The sequence below is a fragment of the Panthera onca genome, chromosome A2 (genome assembly GCF_046562875.1).
Source record: "Panthera onca isolate mPanOnc1 chromosome A2, mPanOnc1 haplotype 2, whole genome shotgun sequence".
Classification (NCBI taxonomy): Eukaryota; Metazoa; Chordata; class Mammalia; order Carnivora; family Felidae; genus Panthera; species Panthera onca.
In genome coordinates this window covers 154,985,177-155,007,384 of record NC_138340.1, presented here as the reverse complement: position 1 = coordinate 155,007,384, position 22,208 = coordinate 154,985,177, and the positions used below count along the sequence as shown (strand labels likewise).

At 38.2% G+C, this 22,208-nt stretch overlaps 2 protein-coding genes across 8 annotated transcripts in view; one reads left to right on the top strand and one right to left on the bottom strand.

The window, feature by feature from the left end:
- The window catches only part of NDUFB2 (NADH:ubiquinone oxidoreductase subunit B2), a 222,834-nt gene that overhangs the window by 90,412 nt on the left and 110,214 nt on the right, over positions 1 to 22,208 (bottom strand). The gene's annotated exons all lie outside the window — the stretch shown is intronic.
- Positions 1 to 22,208, top strand: part of BRAF (B-Raf proto-oncogene, serine/threonine kinase) — a 167,298-nt gene that overhangs the window by 55,441 nt on the left and 89,649 nt on the right. The window lies entirely within an intron of this gene.

The window sequence follows — 22,208 nt, the reverse complement described above, 5'->3', positions numbered from 1 at the left end:
TAGAGACAGAGCATGAGCTGGGGAGGGGCAAAGTGAGAGGGAGACACAGAATCCGAAGCAGGCTCCAGGCTCTGAGCTGTCAGCACAGAGCACGACACAGGGCTTGAACTCACAAACCACAAGATTGTGACCTGAGCTGAAGTTAGAGGCTTAACTGACTGAGCCATCCAGGTGCCCCGTGAAATGTTGTTTTCTTATAGTTTATGGGTAATTTTTATTTGTCTGCTTGCAAGATAATTTGTCTTGGTTTTCAACATTTAATGAAGTATATGTTTATTTCTGTGTATTTATCCATTTTGGGATTTACTGTCATTTCAGAATCTTACACGTTTTGTCAAATTTGGGAAGATTTCAACCATTATTTCTTCAATTTTTTTTGTTTTTGTTTTTGTTTTTGTTTTTTGCTTCACTTTCCTCTCCATTTGGAGTTCAGTGACACATCTGTTAGATCTTACTGTTGTCTCACAGAACTTTGTTTGAAGTTCTGTTTTTTTAATTTTCAATTCTTTTTTTCCCCTCTGCTGTTAAGATTGGATAATTTCTGTTGATCTATCTTCATGTTCACTGACTCTTCTATTTTCATTCTGGTGTGGAATCCAACCATGAGTTTTCAAATTTTCTGTTATTTAAATGTTCAGTTGTAAAGTTTCTGTTGATTCTTCTGTCTTCACTGTGTGGAGGCTCTCTAGTCTTATTTCTTTTAAGATTTTATTTTTAAGTAATCTCTATACCCAGTGTGGGGCTCAGACTTACAACCTTGAGATCAAGAGTCTTTGCTGTACCAACTGAGCAGCTAGTGCCCCAAGAATATTTTTTGATCACTTGTTGAAGCATATTTATTACAGTTGTTAGATGACTTTGACATCTGGGTCATCTTGGGGTTAGTATCATTTGGTTGTCTTTTCCATGCAGGTTGGGGACTTTCCTGGTTCTTTGTGCAGAGTAATTTTGAATTGTTTCCTGGTGTTTTTAATATTGTGTTAAGAGAATTAATCTAAGACATGAGACTTACAGGTTCATACTGAGGCATAGAAATGCTCTTTGCAGTTATCTCTCCTTTTTTTGTTTTGGCTGTGTTCAGGAAAGCAGAAACTTAGAGCAGGCAAGTTGAAAAGTAGGCCAAAGTCTTTACTCTAGTTATCCAAGTCAGAAGGATAAGCTCACCAGAGACTCAGAAGTAAAGAGAGCTGCCTGTAAGGACTTACAGTGTTAAGATTATCTGGAACCTTAGAGCTGTGTATTCTCTTCAGGTAGGCCTTTTCAGTATTAAGAAAAGTTAAAGACTCTCAAAAATAAACTAAAATTAGTAACATTAATGAGACAGTATAGAATTGCTTTTTTCCTTAAGGATTTAGCATACAATTTTGAAATGTAGTTTTGAATGGTATTTTTGAAATCTGTTTCTATTTTAAATTTTCTTAAACGTTAATATAAGGATTTATATTCTCATGTTGTAGCTCACAGAAAAGGGCATATTGTTTTTTTAGTAGTATATGTGCTACTGAAGTGAGCACAGAGCATGTTATTTTTTGAATATCACAATAGATACCTTAGGTATGTAGAGGAAAGAATTATTAATTTAATTTTTTAATCAAATAAAGTTATCTTAAAAGTTTATATTGAGGGGCGCCTGGGTGGCGCAGTCGGTTAAGCGTCCAACTTCAGCCAGGTCACGATCTCTCGGTCCGTGAGTTCGAGCCCCGCGTCAGGCTCTGGGCTGATGGCTCAGAGCCTGGAGCCTGTTTCCGATTCTGTGTCTCCCTCTCTCTCTGCCCCTCCCCCGTTCATGCTCTGTCTCTCTCTGTCCCAAAAATAAATAAACGTTGAAAAAAAAAAAAAAGTTTATATTGAATCACTATATTGTACACTTGAAGCTAATATTACACTGTCTTTTAACTAACTGGTATTTAAATAAAAACTTACAAGAAGAAAGTCTACAGTATGCAGAGATGGCTGGGAGGGTGGAAGAGTAAGAGGGCCCTAAGCTCACCTTGTGCCATGGATACAACTAGATAACACATCAAAATCAATAACCCAGAAAGTGACCTGAGGAGGAGTAGAACAATCTCCTCAACTGTAAGTAGAGAACAGGCCACATTGAAGAGGGTAGGAAGGGTGGAGATGCAGTGGGGAGCTAAATGAACTTGGACCACCCACAGGGCCGGGGAGCTGACAGCTAAGGGAATGGAGAGAAGCAGAATATCAGCGAGCCTGCAGAGGGAGGACGAATGCCCATAATATTTGGTGCTGAAAACCAGGGGCTGAATTAATGAGTTCTTAAAACCAGCAGGACTTAAAGCCTGAAATGTTAATATCAGTAGGCTTGGCTCCCCGGGAGCCTAGAGGGTGATTGGAAGCTGAGTCCCTGCTCTTAAAGAGATAGCAAGACAAAGAGCCCACAGACTTATAGCATAGAAGCAGCAGTTCGAAAAACACCTAGGACATACTGGGAGGGAAAGTACGCTACTCATCGTGGAGTGTGTCCCCAAGGGGCAAAGATCACTGAGGGACCTCTCTAGGGAGAGAGGAGCTGGCGGGCGCCATCTCCTTCCCCTCACCCCCAGCATAAACACACAGCCACCTGTGGGAACCAGCATTGTTCCCACATTCACTACCTAACATGCTTACACCAGGCTCCACCCCATGCTTTCAGTGGATCTGCCCTTTTCAATCATGCTTATGTCAGTCCCCTTACCTCATTCCTGGCACTGCGGGTCCCTTCCCCCAGACCTTGCCAACACCATGTCTTCCAGCCCACATGTCTTGTGGGGCCTCGGTCTCGGCAGGTGGTGGTGGTGGGCCATGCAGAAGCCCCAGGTGCGCCTTGTTAAAATTGTGCCCCTACCTGCTTGGCATGCTTTGCATATCTGCCCTGGCCAGCCCCTGGTCCTGGTGGAGGCGGCAGCCACAGCAGGTCTCATTCCACACACACCAGTGCACACCTTGTTAACACTACTCACCACCTCAGCTGGGGCTCAGACACTGCTCGCAGCAGGCAAAGAGAACATCTGCAGACAACTGAAGAAAAAAGTGGCCAGCATAAAAGGGCCTGGGCAACACACATAGCACACCCCCTGAAGTGCCAGTTTCTGGTGAACGGGCGACATTGTACTGCAGGGCACTAGAGGATCTCTTCTTCATAAGGCCATTACTTTCAAGAGCAGGAGACACAGCTGATTTTCTAACACACAGAGACAGACACAGAGTTAGATGAAGTGAGGAGACAGTAGACTGTGTCCCAGATGAAAGAATAGGACGAAATCAAAACAAAAGAGCTAATAAACAAAACAGATATAAGTAATACGCCTAATAAAGAATTCGAAGTAATGATCATAAAGGTACTAGACTTGAGAAGAGAGTGGAGGACATCAGTAAGAACCTTAACAGAGATCAAAAAAGAACTAGGCAGAGATGAAGAACACAATGAAATAAAAAAATACACCAGATGGAATAAATAGCAAGCTAGAGGAGACAGAGGAGCAAATTAGCGACCAAAAAACAGAGTAATGGAAAGCAATCAAGCTGAGCAGGTGAGAGAAAAAAATATGCAAAATGCAGATAGACTTAAGGAACTGAGCGACTCCATCAAGTGTAATAACATTCACATTATAGGGATCTCAGAAGAAGAAGAAGGAGAGAGAGAAAAGGGTCAGAAAATTTACTTGAAGAAATAATGCTGAAAACTTCTCTAATATGGGGACAAAAATGGATATCCAGATCCAGGGGGGCACAGAGGTTCCCCTAACAAAGTCATTCCAGGGATGTCCACACCAAGATGCATAGTAATTAAAATGACAAAAACAGTGATAAAGAGAATTTTAAAAGCAGCAGGAGAAAAGACAGTTACATGTAAGAGAAACACCATAAGGGTATCCCTGGACTTTTCAGCAGAAACTCTGCAGGCCACAGGGGAGTGGCCTGATGTATTCAAAGTGTTGAAAGGAAAAAAAATCTGAAGCCAAGAATGCTGTACCCAGTAAGGCTTTCATTCAGAATAGGAGGAGAGAGAGTGTTTCTCAGACAACAAAAGCTAAAGTAGTCATGACGACTAAACCAGCCCTATAAGAAACACTAAAGGGGACTCTTTGAGTAGAAAGGAAAGACTATGAGTAAGAGTAAGAACACTAAGAATGCAAAAGCAGTAAAAATAAGTATATGTGTAAAAATAAAAAATCAGTCAAGGGATTCACAAAGTAAAAGGATGTAAAATAAGACACCATATATCTAAAAGGTGTGTGTGTGGTGGTGGGGGGCGAGGATGAAGAGTAAAGAATGGATTCAAAGTTAGGCAAACGTCAATTTAATATAGACTGCTATATGCAGAAGGTGTTGTATATAAACCGAATGGTGATCACAAATCAAAAACTAGTAATATATATGCAAAAAGTAAAGAGAAAGGAATCTAAAGTTATCACTAAAGAAAGCCAGCAAACCATGAAAGAGGGCAAGAGAAGAACAACAAAAACAACCACGAAACAAGTATAAAAATGGCAATAAGTACATATCTATCAATAATTACTTGGAATGTAAATGGACTAAAAGCTCCCACCAAAAGTCATAGGGTGATAGAATGAATAAAAAACAAGACCCTTCTATATGCTGCCTGCAAGAGACTCATTTCAGACCTAAAGACACATACAGATTGAAGGGATGGAGAAACATTTATCGTGCAAATGGATGTCAAATGAAAACCAGGGTGGCAATATTTGTATTAGACAAAATAGACATTAAAACCAAGACTGTAACAAGAGACAAAGAAGGGGTACTGCATAATAATAAAGGGGATAATCCAACAAAAAGATAACAATTGTAAATGTTTGCATATCCAACATACATCCAAATACAAAGAGCAGCTAGTAACAAACATGAAGGAAGTAATTGATAGTAATGCAATAATAATAGAGGACGTTAACACCCTGCTTACATCAATGGGCAGATCATCCAAACAGAAAATCAGCCAGAAAACAGAAGCTTTGAATGACACACTGGACCAGATGGGTTTAACAAACATACTCAGAACATTCTATCCTTAAACAGAGGTATGCTTAATCTTTTTGGGTGCACACAGAATATTCTCAGAATAGATCACATTTTGGCCACAAAACAAGTCCCAACAAATTCGAAAAGATTGAAGTTATACCACGCGTCTTTTCTGACCACAACGCTATGAAACTAGAAATCAACCAGGAGGAAAAAATTTTGTTACAATGCAAAAGAAATTAGGTGTCTTTTAGAATGAGTGAAAAACATGTTACTTTTCAACTTCCAAATTTATATCTCCAACATAGACCTCTTAATTTAATTCCAGATAAAGATATGTAGCTCCTATTTCAGCTCTCTATTCTGTTTGTTTAAAGGCCTCTCAGGATGTTTAAAATAGAAATTTTTTATTTCTTTATGCTGTGTCTCTCAGTCCCACCTCCAGTATTTCTTGTGCAGTCTTTTGGATTTGGGGCTCTTTCGTCTTCAATTGACTTAGGTTAAAAACTGTAGAGTCTAAGATGACTCCCCTCTATCATACCCTGCATTCATTTCATTAGCAAACCTATTGACTCTGTAGTATATCCAGGCTGTGATGAATCTTCCCACCTTTGCCTGTGTCAGTGTGGTAAAAGGCAACATCTTATTTCATTTGGCAGTCATTTCCCACTTGGTTCTTGGCATCAACTCTTGTTCCCACTATGGTTCATTTTCGGTATAGCAGCTATTAAAAAGATCTGAGTGAACATGTTACTCTAAAAAAAAAAAATCATTATTGGGGCACCTGAGTGGCTCAGTCGGTTGAGCGTCCGACTTCGGCTCAGGTCATGATCTCACGATTCGTGGGTTCAAGCCCCGTGTCAGGCTCTGTGCTGACAGCTCGGAGCCTGGAGCCTGCTTCGGATTCTGTGTCTCCCTCTCTTTCTGCACCACCCCCGCTCACACTCTGTCTCTCTCAAAAATTAACATTAAAAAAATTTTTTTTAAATCATTATTAAGATAGAGTTCACATACCATACAAATTACCCATTTAAAGTGTGCAGTTCATTGGCTTTTCCTAGGTTCAGAGTTGTGCAACAATCATCACCAAAATCAATTTTAGAATATCTTCATCACTCCAAAAAAGAAACCCCACACCCCGTAGCCATCAGCCCTCAGTCTCTTTATTCACTTAATTCTCCTCAGTCCCAGGCAACCAGTAATTTCTGTCTCTATAGATTTCACTAATTTGGACATTTCCTGTAAGTGGAATCATGCAATATGTGGTCCTTTGTGACAGTCTTCCTTCACGAAGTATAATTTCAAAATTTATTCATGTTTTAGCATATATCAGTATTTTATTTCTTTTTATTGCCAAGTAACATTCCATTGAATATGGATATACCACATTTTATTTATTCATTAGCTGATGAATGGTTGGGATTGTTTCCCCTTCTTGGTTATTGTGCATAATGCATCTATGAAGACTTGTGTACAAGTTTTTGGATGTTCTGTTGTATGTTGTTGTGCTGTTCTTCTAACACAGTGTATTAATTATCTATGGTGTAACAAACCACCCCAAAGCTTAGTGCTTAAAACAACCATTGCGAGTCTGTGAACAGGCTATTCTGGACTGAGCTCGCCTTGGCTAGGCTTTCTTATTTTTCTGTAACCAAACTGGTGGTTCTAGGTAGGCTATCTGGTCTCGGATGGCCTTGAATGACACAACTTGGTTCTAGGAGGCTAGCCCAAACATGTGTTTTAGCAAGGCACAAGTATATTAGCAATCAAGTTCAGTTGTGCAGGAAAGCAAGGAGAAGCTTGTGTTTGCATTTTAAGCTTCTCCTTGGGTCATATTTGCTAATATCCTGTTGCCTAAAGCAAGTCACTAGGAGAAGCCTAGGATTAGAATGGAAAGGGACTACAAATTAGAAAACAGAAGGTATGCCTACAGGGAAGCCATTAATTGGGGTCATGAATGCAGCCAGCCTGTTACCACCTCCTTTCTTCTTGTATCTTAATACCTTGTATTTGTTTTCCATCTGGTTTTCTTTTTATATACCTGCATGGTGAGTTTGCTCCTTCATTCCCTCAGGTCTCTGTTCATTTATCATCTTATCAGTGAGCCCTTCAACTCTGACTACTTTACAGAATTAATAGCCACTCCCCTCCTTCCTGCTTTACAGCTAGATTTTTCTTTATATCTTTGTTTTAAGAGCTTATTTATCATTTTCTTGAGAGAGTACACGCGTGTGCGCCCAAGTCGGGGAGGGGCGGAGAGAGTGAGACAGAGGATCCAAAGTGGGCTCCACGCCAATAGCAGCCAGCCTGACATGGGGCTCAGACTCACAGACTGTGAGATCATGACCCAAGCTGAAGTTGGATGCTCAACCATCTGAGCCACCCAAGTGCCCCTTCTTTATAACTTTTTATCTCCGTCTGACATATGTATTTTGTTTTATGCTTGACTTCCCTCGGCTTCTGTGAGGTCAAGGATTTTGGTTAAATGCACTGTCAATGCCTAGAACCCTGGCACAGGACTCTCATTAAATAGTTGTTAAATGAAGGAACGAATCTACATTGATCCACTTTTTCTTAAATTCTAATTATCTCAAAGTTCTCACCGGTGTTACACTGTGGACTGTGTAAAGTGTCAGCTGCTCTTGGTTAGAATATGTGATGATTTTTTTTCGTCAGTAATAGTACCCCCCACCCCACCCCTACTCTCTGGGGGATACATTCCAAGACACCCAGCGCATGCCTGGAACTGTAGGTAGTACTGAACCCTAGATATACTCTGGTTTTTTTCCTGTGCATATATACCTGTGATAAAGTTTAGTTTATAGGTACAGGAAGAGATATAAAAATATAATAATAAAAATAGTTCAATTATAACAACATACTGTAATAAAAATTTTGTAAATGTGTTTTTTCCTCCTCCCCCCCCCCCAGAATATCTTATTGTACTGTACTTATCCTTGTGATGATGGGAGATGATAAAATGCCTACATGTGAGATGAAGTGGGGTGAAGGATGATGTAGGCACCGTGATGTAACATTAGGCTACTATTGACTTTCCAACAATATATCAGAAGGAGGATTATCTAGGATTCCAGACTGTGGTTGACCACAGGTAACTGAAACTGTGGAAAGTGAAATGGTAGATCAGGGGAACTACTGCACTTCTTACAGACACACAGACCATGTGGTGTATAAGAATCGTTCTGCCACTCATTAACTCTCTGACCTGGGCCAAGTTTATTTTTTCACCTGTTTCCTGTTCCATAAAGTAAGGATAATAATAGTTTCAAACTGCTTGAGCTGTTGGGAGAATTGAACGAGTTTAATATGTATAAAGTGTGAAAACAATGCCTGGTACAAAGTAAGCACTATAAAAGATTGGTACAATTATTGTCTAATGTTTCTATCACCCACTTGTTATTCGAGTACATGGCACAGGGTAAATGGAATTAGAAGCTAGAGAGGTCTTATACTGATGGAGAAAATTGTTGAAAACTTGACTATACTTTTTTGGAAGGGGAAAAGCCCACAAAGCAAAGGAAATAGGTGATGTTTTTCCAGTGTGTGTATAGGAACATTGTATTCTGAAAACATTCACATACCATGAAGTGCTCTTTACAAAATATTCTTTATTTTAGAATTTACTAAAAATACCTAAAATTGGGGCACTTGGGTGGCTCAGTCAGTTGAGCATCCGACTCTTGGTTTTGCCTTCTGTCATGATCTCTCGGTTTTGTGGGTTTAAGCCCCATGTCGGGCTCTGTGCTGGCAGCATGGAGCCTGCTTAGGATTCTCTCTCTCCTCTTTCTGTGTCCCTTCCCCACTCACACTGTCTCTGTCTCTCTTAAAATAAATACACTTTTTAAAATATAAATAAAAAATAAAAATACCTAAATTAGTGAGCGCATATTTTAACTCTGTCTCTTTTGAGAGTCATATAAGCATCATTCTCGATACATCAGAGAGAATGCCTTGGACTCACACTGGGTGCATTAGGGTTTAATTCTGTCCTGGAACTCCATTTGAAAAAGAAGGAAAAAAATACCTTGACTAGGGTGGCTCCTGCTTCATTGACTGGTAAACTACCTACTTCATACTAGTGTACTTAGTTAGGTGCTAGGAATAAAGCAGTGATCAGTGTGCTATAGATCTTAACTTCACTGAGTTTACAGCCCTAATAGGCCATTATACCCCAGTTATTTATTTCTGTTTCCCACACATCTTTTATTTTAGAGTCGTGGGACACGTGCTCTGGAATGGTGTGCCAGGGCTTTGGAGAACTGAGGGTGGCTTGTTTTTAAAGTTACATGGGGGTTGGGGCGCCTGGGTGGCTCAGTCCGTTGGGCGTCCGACTTCGGCTGAGGTCACGATCTCGTGGTCCGTGAGTTGGAGCCCCGCGTCGGGCTCTGGGCTGATGGCTCAGAGCCTGGAGCCTGCTTCCGATTCTGTGTCTCCCTCTCTTTCTGCCCCTCCCCCGTTCATGCTCTGTCTCTCTCTGTCTCAAAAATAAATAAAACGTTAAAAAACAGTAATAATAAAGTTACATAGGGGCGCCTGGGTGACTCAATCAGTTAAGCATCCGACCTCGGCTCAGGTCATGATCTCGCGGTTCGTGGGTTCGAGCCCCCCCCCCCCCGTTGGGCTCTATGCTGACAGCTCAGAGCCTGGAGCCTGCTTCGGATTCTGTGTGTCCCTTTCTCTCTGCTCCTCCCCTGCTCATGCTCTGTTCTGTCTCTCTCTCAAAAAAATAAATAATAAAACATTTAAAAAAATTAAAAAATAAAGTTACATAAACTTAGTGGATGACCTTATGGACAGTTTAAAATAGTTCATTTTTGATGCTGTTTTGTTTTTCCAGGATCCGTGAAATGATAAGGTTTACCTGCTGTCAGCCAGAAAAAAATTTTTTCTTCCTCTTACTTCCATTTTGGGTAATTTTAAATTAATTTCCAAGTTTGACTCAAAAGTCAGGATATTTTTCGCATATTGATTTCATGAACACCACTTCCCTATTTGTATATCTCACTCTCTCCTTGAACAAAGTAATTGTGAAGCTATTATCAACAAACTCTTAAATCCTCAACCTCTTTTTTAACCTTAAAAAGATTCCAGACACCTGTCTGGCCCCTGATCATTGTGCTTCTTCAGCCTTCTCGAGAGAAACTCATTTCACAACCCGTGGACTCCGGGACCAAGGAATGACTGTAACAGTTACTAATTTCCTTGACTCTTTAGTCTGTCTCCCCTTTCATTTTGTGAGTCTAACAAAATAGCAACTGCACACCATCTCTCTTCCATCTCTGTCTTCAGCAATGGCTGCTGGCAGTGCTGCTCCTTCTGTCTTCCGGTGAAGACTGTCTGTCCACTCACTGCGAACTTCTCACAGCTCCCGCTTTCATCTCTGGACTTTACCTCAAAGTCTTCATTGAGAAGTTAGATGCAGCTCTGATCTCACCACCGAATCTACAAACCTGTCTGTGTTGGTCTTGGTGTTCTCTACCTTCCTTTCACTCATTATCAGAGACCTTCCCTGATGGTCTCATTCCTCTTCTTGTGACTCAGGTTCCATCTTCTTTTTACTGTCTCTAGGGCTTCTTTCCTGCAGTTCGTGTCTCTCTTCCACATCCTCAATGTCTCCCTCTCTTTTGGATTTTCCTTTTAGCCTCCAAACATGCTGTTATCTCCCAGCCCTGCTGTATATACAAATATATGCAGATATTGTAATCAGATATATAGAAGACACATCCTTCTTAGTGTCTTCTGTCTGCTATTCTTTTCCCACTTTTTAACCAATAAATTTTCTTCTCTGAATAGTTTTTCTCTTACCCTAGTGTCTGTTTCTTCTCAACCATTTTTGTGGACTCTGGTTTTTGTTTTGTCTTGTTTTGTTTTACTAGTCCTCTAAATGTTGGTGGGCCTTAAGGTTGAGTCTTTGCCTACACTCCCTTGGAGGTCTGCTCATTAGTATGCTGTGACACCTAAATGTCTCCTGCCTTCTCTCTCCTCCTGAGTTCATAACCAGCTTCCCTCCTTGATCATGTAATTGACCTCACCTGTTGGGGACACAATGCTTGCTTTCTTTCCCTCTTGATTCCCCACTTCAGTAAATGACTTGACCGTCCATACTGTTGCTTACGCCGACATTTTGGCTCTGGACTCTTATTTTTCTTTCTCACCCCTTCCCCATGTCTAATCCATTAGTAAGTCTTATCTTCTCCACCTCTAAAATATATCCCAGATGCACCAATTTTTCTCCACCTCCACTGCCTCCACCTTAGTCCAGGCAGTCATCTCTTGCTTAGCCTACAACCGTAGTCTCAACTGGTCTTCTTTGCATCCACTCTTGCCCCCTATAATCCATTCTTAACTGGAGTGATATTTAGAGGCATTATAATATTTATGCTCTGGATTTCCATTATCTAGAGTTAAATCCTGACTCTGTTGTTTGCCAGTTCTGTGACTTTGAGCGAAATACAACCTCTGTGCCACAGATATTCTCATCTAGAAAATGGGATGGTAATTGTCAGAAATAATAAAATATCAATCAGATTATGTCACACACACGCACATACCTGGTTTTGAAAGTTTGGATTCTCACTGCACTAAGAATAAAATCCAAACTACTTACCGTGGCTTTTTGCTTAATGTTCCTGACCTCTTGTTTTCATGTTCTCCTTGTTTACCTTACTAAACCCACACTTTAGTATCTTTTAGCTCTTTACTTGCAAACATAGCTTTTGGTGGGGTATGCTTGCTTGCTTGCTTGCTTTCTAGACCAGTTTATTAACATTCTTGTTTTGTGTTTGTTTTGTTGTATATAAAGATAGTGCCATTTAAAAAAATTAGTTGATTTTTTTTTTTTTTTTTTAACCTGGTGACTTATCTTTTTAAGTGCTAGGACCAGGGTTCTACTGTGTTTTTCCAGTTTTGTGGGAGATTTATAAAATTCTTAGAAGTGGAATTGCTAAGTCAAATGATAGGAAAGTTTTCAGACCTATGAGTCCTATTGAGGTGAGTTTTTGAGACTTCACATGTCCACAAAAGTTTTCATTTACCCTCGTATTTGATTCATATTCATGAATAAAGGACCAAGTTGATTATGGTAGAGAGCTTTGCAGTTATACAAATATAGACCTTTGTTCTAAATGGGAAGTCTGATTGTGGGTTCTCTTGAACTTTGTGTATTCATTGGTGGTTTTTTTCTAGGGCACAGGGATTGGAGTAGGCAGGTTTAGGGCCACCCTAATTATAAATGTAAGGTCAGCAAAAGTATGGAGGGAGCTAACCAACTCACAACCTTCATTTCCTTCTTCATTCTCTCCTTCCTTCCTTTCCCAAGCATATAAAAAAGTACAGAGAATAATATTGATCATCCATGTACCTATAACCCTATGTTGTTGAATCATGTCTTTTATCATATTTGCTTCAGATATTTTAAACAAAACATTACAGACACAGATAAAGCACCTTCTAGCTAATCAAAGATAATCAGAGTGTATCCTTTGTATCTGTTCCCTGCTCTGTTCATCTTCAGAGGTACCCATTATCCTGAATTTAATGTTCATCATACCATTCACGCTTCTAAACTTTTGACATGGGTGTATGTCTATAAACAATATCAATGGCATGTTTTAAAGCTGTATATATCTTAGAACTTGGTTGTTTCATTCAATATTGTGTGTTGGAGACGTATCCTCAATGATAAATGTAGCTCTAGTTCTTCATTTTGACTTATGTATAGTATTCCATTTTACAATTTTTTTTTTTTTTTTTTTTTTTTTTTGCCCCTTTTCTCTTAGGGAGTATTTTAGTTGGTTCTAGTATTTTGCTATTAAAACAGTGCTGCAATGAATACTTCTTGTACGTATGTTAATGTTGTAATAGCTGCATGATAGTATAATGCCCACCATCAGCTTTGCTAGATATTTTCAGTTTACTCTTATGCATCTGTATCATACCCACATGTAGAATAGAAAAGCACCTATTGCCGTACATAGTTAGACCTAAAGTTTTTGCCAGTCTCATGGGTGTGAAATGATTTTTCATTTTAATTTGCATTTCTTTGATTGCTAATGAGGTCATTCATGTTATCATGTATCTGTTGGATAGTCTGAATTCTCTTTAAATCTACTACTTGTTCATAAATCCTTTGCCCATTTATCTTTTGGATTATTTGACATTTTCCAAAAGGATAGCCAGTTACCCCAGCATTATTTATTTATTTTTTTAATGTTTATTTTTGAGAGAGAGAGAGAGAGAGAGAGAGAGAGCGCGCGCGCGCGAGCATTCAAGGGAGGGGCACAGAGAGCAGGAGACACAGAATCCAAAGCAGTCTATGAACTGACAGCAGAGAGCCCGATCCAAGGCTCGAACCCACGAACTGTGAGATCTGACCTGAGCTGAAGTCAGCTGTTTAACTGACTGAGCCACCCAGGCACCCTAGCATTATTTATTATATGGTCCATGATGTCCCCCACTAAATTATAATGCCAACACAAACTGTATCCGTTCTCTTTGCTCTGTTTATTGCTGTACTATCCTATTGCTTTATAAATCTTGCTCTCTAGTAATAACAGTCTTACTCTCATTATTTAAAATAGCTAAAAGACTGTATCATTTTATAGTACTTTTGTAAGAATTTTAGAATCAGTTTGCCAAATCCATGGGGAAAAAAAAATCTCAGGATTTTGTTTATTGTACTACACTGAATTAATTTGGGGAAAATTTGAGATTATTACAATATTGAATCTTCACATAAAAGAGCATTTATGTTAGTCTTTGTCAAGTGAAGGGGTGGAACATGCACATACACACATGCATCACATGGCATAAATGTGAAGTAAGATTTAGTGGAAAACAGTAAGTACCAGAGCACACAGAATCCCCTGAGTTCTGTTATCTTCACACAGATATATACTTAGGGTAGACCTAACTAGAACTAATATACCAGAGAAGGGGCTCCTAAGTAATAATTGGAACTTTGAGGTTGCTGGAATGGCCTTATTAGAACGGAGAGCTCTGTGGCTGTCATCAGCCTTTTCTTGCATTGAGCAAACTCAGACCTCCTAAGTCAGCTTGTTGATAGGCTACTAAAAGAGAAGAGGAAATAAACCTCCAGAGTCATTTGAGTTTCTCTTCTCAGTCTTCCTTTATGCCTTTGCATATTATTTTGTTGTTCCCTTCACAAAGATCTTGCAAATCTTTTATTAGATTTACTCCTAGGGGCGCCTGGCTGGCTCAGTAAGTAGAGCATGCGACTCTTGATCTCAGGGTTGTGAGTTCGAGCTCCATGTTGAATGTAGAGATTACTTAAAAATAAATTTAAAATCTTAAAGATCTTTTTCTAGATTCTTTATAGTTTTTGTTGCTATTTTGAAGGGCATATTTTTAAAATTGGCTCTGGCTGATGCACTGGATTACTATTCTATCCACCCATCTTGCATTATTTATTTATGTCTGTTTTTATATTTTCATACTCTTAAAAAATTTTTGTTTTAATGTTTTATTTATTTTTTGAGAGAGTGGGAATGTGGGGGGTGGGCACAAGAGAGGAGGATAGAGGACCTGAAGCGGGCACCTTGCTTACAGGCTGACTGCTGCAAGCCAGATGCAGGCCTCAAACTCACAAACTGTAAGATCACGACCTGAGCTGCAGTCAGATGCTCAACCGACTGAACCACCCAGGCACCCCTCCATGCTATAACCCTTCCATACTATAACCTCCTGTATATAATATCAGTGGTAACAGGCACCCTTGTCTTATGCTTGACCTTTCACTGTGATATTTTGCTGCAGGTTTCTGTAGATATACTTTATTAAGTTAAAAGATCACTATTTCTAATATTCCAAGATTTTTAAAATAAGTAAATGTTGAATTTTTCAAAATACACTCGAATTTTGTTACTGATTTTTAAATTAATTGCATCATGATAAAGAAATAGGGTTTGTATGACAACAGTTTTCTGTGTTTATGAAACATGTTTTGTGGCCTTGAATGTGACTGGTACATAGAGGAAAAAAGGAACAATAACAAAACTTGATCAGTTCCGTAGAAGTCAGAAAATCAAGAAAAAATAAGTGTAAGTAGAAAGCACACAATAAGACTAGAAATAAATCAGGTACAAAAATGTAAATGAACTAAATTCTCTGATTAAAACAGATAAATATGTTTAAAACAAAACATGCTAGCAAAAGAAAAAAAAAACTTTGCATAGTTCATTTATAGGCAACACAAAGATGAGAAAAGACATATCAGGCAAATGCTGGTGTAAGTAGGTTTGTATCATAAAATAGACTTTAAGACAAAAAGCATTGTTGGGGAGAGTTAAAGGAAAAAGAGATAAAAAGTTTGGAGAAAAACTCAATCCTACATAGAAGTTGAAGTAACAGTACAACAAACGTTTGCATTGATGTCACTTACACCACGTAGCTTCAACAATTGTTAACATTTTGCTAGATTAATAGGTCCTGAAAAATTATTTCACTTGTCTAAAATTATGTCTAGGGAGATTAACAATTCTGTAATCATATGTGTAGTACATGTTTAAATTTCCACAGTTATCCTAAGAATGTCTTTTATAGCTGTTCTCCATCCCTAAACTAAGATCTTCTTTGTGTGCATGTGTTGAATTAGTTGTTGTCTTTTAATAGTTCTTGTCTTAGAGTCTTGAACAGACCACCCACCGTTTTGTTTCCCATGACATGATTTATTAAAGAGACTAGGATACTTGTCCTGGAATGTCCCACATTTTGGATTGTCATGGCTTTGACTTTTAAAGAGAAAGATAAATGTCTTATAGAATGTCCCATATTCTGTATATGTCTGATTATTTCATTATTTTTTTTTTACCCTGTATATTTCTTCTCAACTTGAAGCTAAGTGTAAAAGTTTGATTAGAGGGTGCCCGGGTGGCTCAGTCGGTTAAGTGCCCGACTTTTTTTTTTTTTTTTTTAACGTTTATTTATTTTTGAGACAGAGAGAGACAGAGCATGAACAGGGGAGGAGCAGAGAGAGAGGGAGACACAGAATCCGAAACAGGCTCCAGGCTCTGAGCTGTCAGCACAGAGCCCGACGCGGGGCTTGAACTCACGGACTGTGAGATCATGACCTGAGCCGAAGTCGGACGCTCAACCGACCAAGCCACCCAGGCGCCCCAAGTGCCCGACTTTTGACTCAAGTCATGATTTCATGGTTCATGGGTTCAAACCCCACATTGGGCTCTGGGCTGACAGCTCAGAGTCCGGAGCCGGCTGGAGATTCTGTGTCTTGTTCTCTCTCTGTGCCCTCCTCCACTTGTGCTCTGGTGTCTCTTTCTCCACCACCACCCCGCCCCCCCCACACACAAATGAATAAACTTAAAAAATTAAAAAAATGTTTGATTAGATTCTGTATTAATGTTTTGCAGGTAAACTTCATGGGTGATAGATAATGTGTCATTTATGTTGTATCACATTAAGAGGTACTTGTCTGGTTGTCCCTCTATTAATGATTCTAAGCTACATCTCCTTATAAAGATGTGTGTTTTTCCCTCTGTCTTTAATCTGTGTGGAAATGCTTGGACACTATAGGAGTATTCTGTTCTTCATCAGCTTTTCACCTAACAGCTTCAGCCTCCTGTGATCCTTTCTTGAATCAGTGATTTTATATTAGCTGGCATTCTTTTAGAAAGAGCTTCCCACATCAAATGGGAATAACTAGAATTTTTTCCAAGAAGGTAGAATATAAAATACATAATTCTTTTCCACTAATGTTTAATTTTTCTAAAGATGTAACAGTCACCTACAGTGGTGGCAAGTGTCTCCCAACAAACTTCTTACTTTTATGGACTAGTGAGTTTTTATTTATTTATCTTTTATGTATGCAACCTGTTGTAATTAATTATAGTTTTTACTCTTTTTGCTGAAAATCTCCCAAGTTTGGCTAGTAGGAGTCCCTTCAAGCTGGCTCCTGTGTTGTTTTGACATCTGTCTGGCACATGAAGATGTTCCAGGATCCTCTTGAATAATAAGTGGGTCTTAGAATGCTTTACTGCTGCCCATTTGCCCCCAGCAACTGTTGTCATTGTTTTTGTTGTTATTTTGTATAGTCTGCTTATTTAGATTTACCCTTGTGTTTATTAGTTTCCAGGTTCCCCATTTGTATTAGTTTCCTGTGGCTGCTGTATCAAATTACCACAAACCTGGGGTTTTACCGCAAATGCATTCCCTTAATAATTCTGAAGGTCTGAGATCCAAAATGGGGTTCACACTAGGCCAATCGAGGTGTCAGAAAGACTGTTCTCCCTCTAGAGCACATTTCCTTGCCTTTCCCAGCTTGTAGAACTGCATTCCTTGAATTCCTTGATTCATGGTCCCTTCTTTCAGCTACCCAGGCCAGCAGTGTAGCATCTTCAGATCTCTCTGGTAGGTCTTCACTTACCTAATCCTCTGTAATAAAATCTCCCCATTTTATAAGGATGCTTGGAATAACATTTCGGGCCCATCCAAGATAATCTCCTTAATTCAGAATACTTAATTACATCTGCAAAATTCTTTTTGTCATATAAGGTAACATAGGTTCTGGGGTCTACAGTGTAGATATTTTGGGGGCTGTTAATCAGCCTACCATGCTGCTCTGTCTTTTACATTATTCTGGGTTCTGTTCCTTTTAGGTTGTTAGCTATTTTCTTTTGTTTCTTGAAGTCATTTCATTATCCTCTGGCTTCTTATACTGTTGTTAAGAAATATGCTGTCAGTGTATTTTTTTTTTTTTTTTTCTCTCTGGTTGACTTTAAGAACTTTTATGAACTTGTACTTCGACCTATATGGCTGTGGATTTAGTTTTTTCTGTCATGGACAGGACACAGGACTCCTTGTGCTACTCTTGAGAATTTTTTATTTTCAATTGTTTTAGAAAATTACACCCATCTTCTGTTCAAATATGTCTCCCATTGTCTGTTTACCTTCTGAATTTACTAATTCCATTCTTTGCCTTTCCTGTTTTCCCTTCATTTTTCTCTGTCTTTTGGCCAATTTTCTCTGAATCCTCTTCTAGTTCTTTAATTCTTTCTTTAGCTCTAATCTGTTTACTTCAGCTGAGGTTTTATTTTAATGACTGTGATTTATCATTTTCTCATGCTCCCCTTTTATATGTATTGTCTTTAAGCTTGGAGATATTCTAGAATTATCTCAAAAGAAACTTTGATATTTTGGTCGGCAATTTATAAACTTTGATTTCTTTCTCAAGCTGATTGTATTTGTTTTTTATTTTAGAGGAGTTTTTCAGAATCTTTTCCACTGACTGATTGTCTAGCCTTCATGCTTCCACTGCCATGATTATTTTAGCAATTCTTCTGAAATTTTAGGACCATGTCTCTCTTTTTGAATTATTTATTTTAAATAAATTTGTTTACATAAATTTGTTTTACCTTTGGTAATAGTTATTTGTTGTTTGGGCATCTGTTAGACTAGCGTGTAATTTTCTCCTTTGACCTGTTAAGTATTATTTTACTGGATTCCTGATGAATGACTAACATTAATTTGAGGGAAAGAACAAGAGTGAGAGAGGGAGAGGGAACTGAAAGGAAGAGGGAAAATAGAATTTAAGAGGTTTTCTATCCTCACAGCTTGGATTATTTGTGTGTGTCTGTGTGTTTTTTTTTTTTTTTTTTTCATTTTGTATTCTTTTTGTCAAGTTTGGATATCTGGATTTTGCTAATTTTATGAAATGAACTTGGAAGATTTTCCTTTTTTATATGCTTTCACATATTAATAACTTACTGTATTTTCTTTAAAGGTTTGATAGAAGCCAATCCTATAATAATCCGGACTTGATGCCTTTTTATTGGGAGGAAGGGAGGCAGTGGCTGTAGTTTTCTGTGCCATTACTGCCCTGCAGTTCTTCCATAGCAGTTGGTCTGAATTTATATTTTATTAATTTATATTTTAACATAGGCGTCTTCTGAGGTGGGTGTTAAAAAAATTAATTTTTGTGGGGGAGGGAATTTTGCCATCTGTAAAGTCACTAGAAATGATCGATTGTTTACTAAGATTGCCTGATTTTAATTGCTATGGTCCACTGAAGAGATCAAAACAGGACAGGAAATCTAGTACCTTTCTTGAATTTTTTTGCTTCTGTTTGTAATTATTTCATTTCCCTTTCAGGATTGTTGAAACAGATTTTCTTCATTTTTTCCAAGAAGGCATTTTAAGGCCAAAACTATATATCTTCTCTTAGTTTTACAATATCTTATTCTATTTTTTAAACTGTTTATATTTAATAATTATCATCAAAGTTCTTTCTCTTACTCTTCTGGGAAATCTGAGCAAATTTTTTCTACCAGACTCATCTTCCCTAATTTCAGTGACGGCTCATAGTGATTTTTCTTCATTCTTTGGATATAAAATACTTTTGTTTCGGGAATTAAGAAATCTTATTCCAGAACATTCATGGTCTGGCCCTGCCCTACCTCACCAAACCTGTCATTTTCTACTCCCCAGTACAAAAATTTTATTCTAATCAGTTTTAATCAGCTCAGTTCCATAATTTCCCTCATGTTCATTTTCCTTTTCTAATCTAATTTTTTCCTTTGTCTCTCTCATTCCTTGGGGGGTGGTTCTTTACCCTAACTGTACATGAGTTTTATCTGTGGAGCTTTAAAAAAACAAAACAACAACAACAACAACAACAAAAAAGGCTTTGGATAATAACATCTTCATTTATTTACTGAAGTGGAAAGAATCCCCGAACTAGGCCTAATTTTTCCTCTCTTCCCCTATTCTAAAGACAGCCTGAATCTTAGTTTCATCACTGATTGAATACCTGTTATGACTAAGACACCAAGATAAGTGATGGGGAAACGAAAGATAAATAAAACATGTTTCTGATCTCAGAGCAGCTAATAGACATGAAAAACATAATCAATTTTAGGATATCAAATTCTGACTATAAAGCACTTCTACCTGAGTGGTCAATGAAGTCAACATAGAGGGAGGTTATCATTTTCTGAGATGAAGAGACTATAGGAAAAAGAAGTTTTGGGGGGATTGTGGGCTAGACCAGAAGTTAAGTCTTTGAACATGTTAAGTTTGCAATGTCTATTAGTTATTTTAGTGGAGATGTTCAGTAGGCAGTTGGACAAAAAGTCTGGAGTTGAGAGGACAGAGCTGGATTTTAAAATTTGGGCTTCATCAGTCCATATTTGGCATATAAAGCCACAAGATTGGATAAGATCACCTGGAGAATAAGTATAGCTAGAGAAAAAAGACATCCAGTGCTTTTTGGGGGATATGAAAAATTAGCCAAGGAGTCATAAAGGAAAATAATACTATATCTGACAATAGAAAGAAAAGGAAACTTCTGTCATTGCTTCTCAAATTCTGAGATTTTGCATGTATAACATGCTTCTGGAAGATTATGCTGCTGCTAGTCTATGGACCACTTTTGAGTAGCAGGACTTTGTCTGACAAACGAGGCATAAAGTGAAAAACATGAAAAAACCACAACATTTGGAGGAGAATAGGGTTAATATATAAAATATCTAGAACATAGGCTGTCTATAAATCAACAAGAAAAAAAATAGAATGAAAGAAAGAATATGGATAGGGAATTTTCCAAAAAGAAATGTAAATGTCCCGTAAACGTGAAAAATGGTTTCCTGGGAAATACAGATTGAAACAACAAGATCACCTTTCCCCCTTCAGATTGGCAAACGTTTCAGAGTTTGATAAGACCCAGTGTTGGTGGGATTATAGGGAAAAGCACGGACTCATACCCTCCTAGTAGGAATATGACTTGGGACTTTTTTTCTATTGGAAAACCATTTGACACATTTATTAAATTTTTAAGTGCACATAACATTCAATTCAGGAATTCTATGCATTGATATCTAAAAGGGAAACTTAAACCTGTGCCCAGAAAGGCAGTTCAGAACTATTCACTGAAGCATTGTTTGAAGTTGAGAAAAATGGAATAATCTGAATATCCTCTAGGAAGAGAATTATTAAATAAACCAAGGGTCCTGAAGCCCCCTCCTTGTTCATCTATCTATATACCCTCTTGTACATTTTTTAATTACCACACATTTTTAAATTACAACTTTCAGTAGTTTAAAAGGCCTTAATCTCTAGTGTGTATTATATTTATGCTGTTCATTTTTGGTCACACCTTAGAATTCCAGGTTTAGATCATGCAGTTTATGGAGTATCTAGTATACAGTGTAATTTGCAAGCACATTCTCTAACCACTCAGATAAATTGGACTCATTCTTCATCAAGGAAAAAATGACTTTTTAAAAAATAAACACATAATATATGCCTATACTATAACCACCCAACTTCTGAATTCTAGGCTGGCCAGCTGGATAAATGAATGAGGCTTGGAACCCTGCCAAGAATTTATTTCACTGATAAAATAAGGTCTTGGTTTTAACCCCTACCCCTTTTCTCTCAAGGGGTTTTTCCCTCGTGTTGACTCCGTACTTTAAAATTTATATATCTTAGAACAGTGCACATTAGTAGGATCTGAGATGGAGAAGAATTTTGCCTTTCTTGTATAGAACGGAGAATTACAATGTGGTGATTTTAAAGGGAGAGGAGGAAAGGAGACTAGTTCTCAAGCAGTTCAATTAGGAGTACACAAAAACATCAAGGAGCTGAAAATTGTCCTAAAATTATCCGTGACCATCCACTGTTAGGTTGCTCTTGAAGTTTGAAGACCATTGACAATAAGCATTGTCATAACAATATTATGAAATAAATGTTTCTATCCTTAACACCACCATTTAAAAACAGTAAAATACATATGTATTGATATGGAAACAACTTTGAGGAATGTTGTTCAGGGAAAAAAGCAAGTATTAAAAATGTTTTTTAAATATAATATTTATATGTATTTGTATACTTTGTATATGTATTATTATATTTACTTTAATAAAAAGGAGATGTGGAAAGGATGTATAACAAATTGTAAACGGCAGTTGAGTTTTGGGCAAAGGGTCCAGGAATGTGGGGAAGTGTGAAAAGAGACTTTCGTCATTCTTTTTTTTTTTTTTTTAATTTTTTTTTAATGTTTATTTAGTTTTGAGACAATTTTTGAGAGACAGAGTGCGAGCAGGGGAAGGGCAGAGAGACAGGGAGACACAGAATCTGAAGCAGGGTCCAGGCTCTGAGCGGTCAGCCCAGAGCCCAACGCGGGGCTCGAACTCACAAACCGTGAGATCATGATCTGAGCAGAAGTCGGACGCTTAACC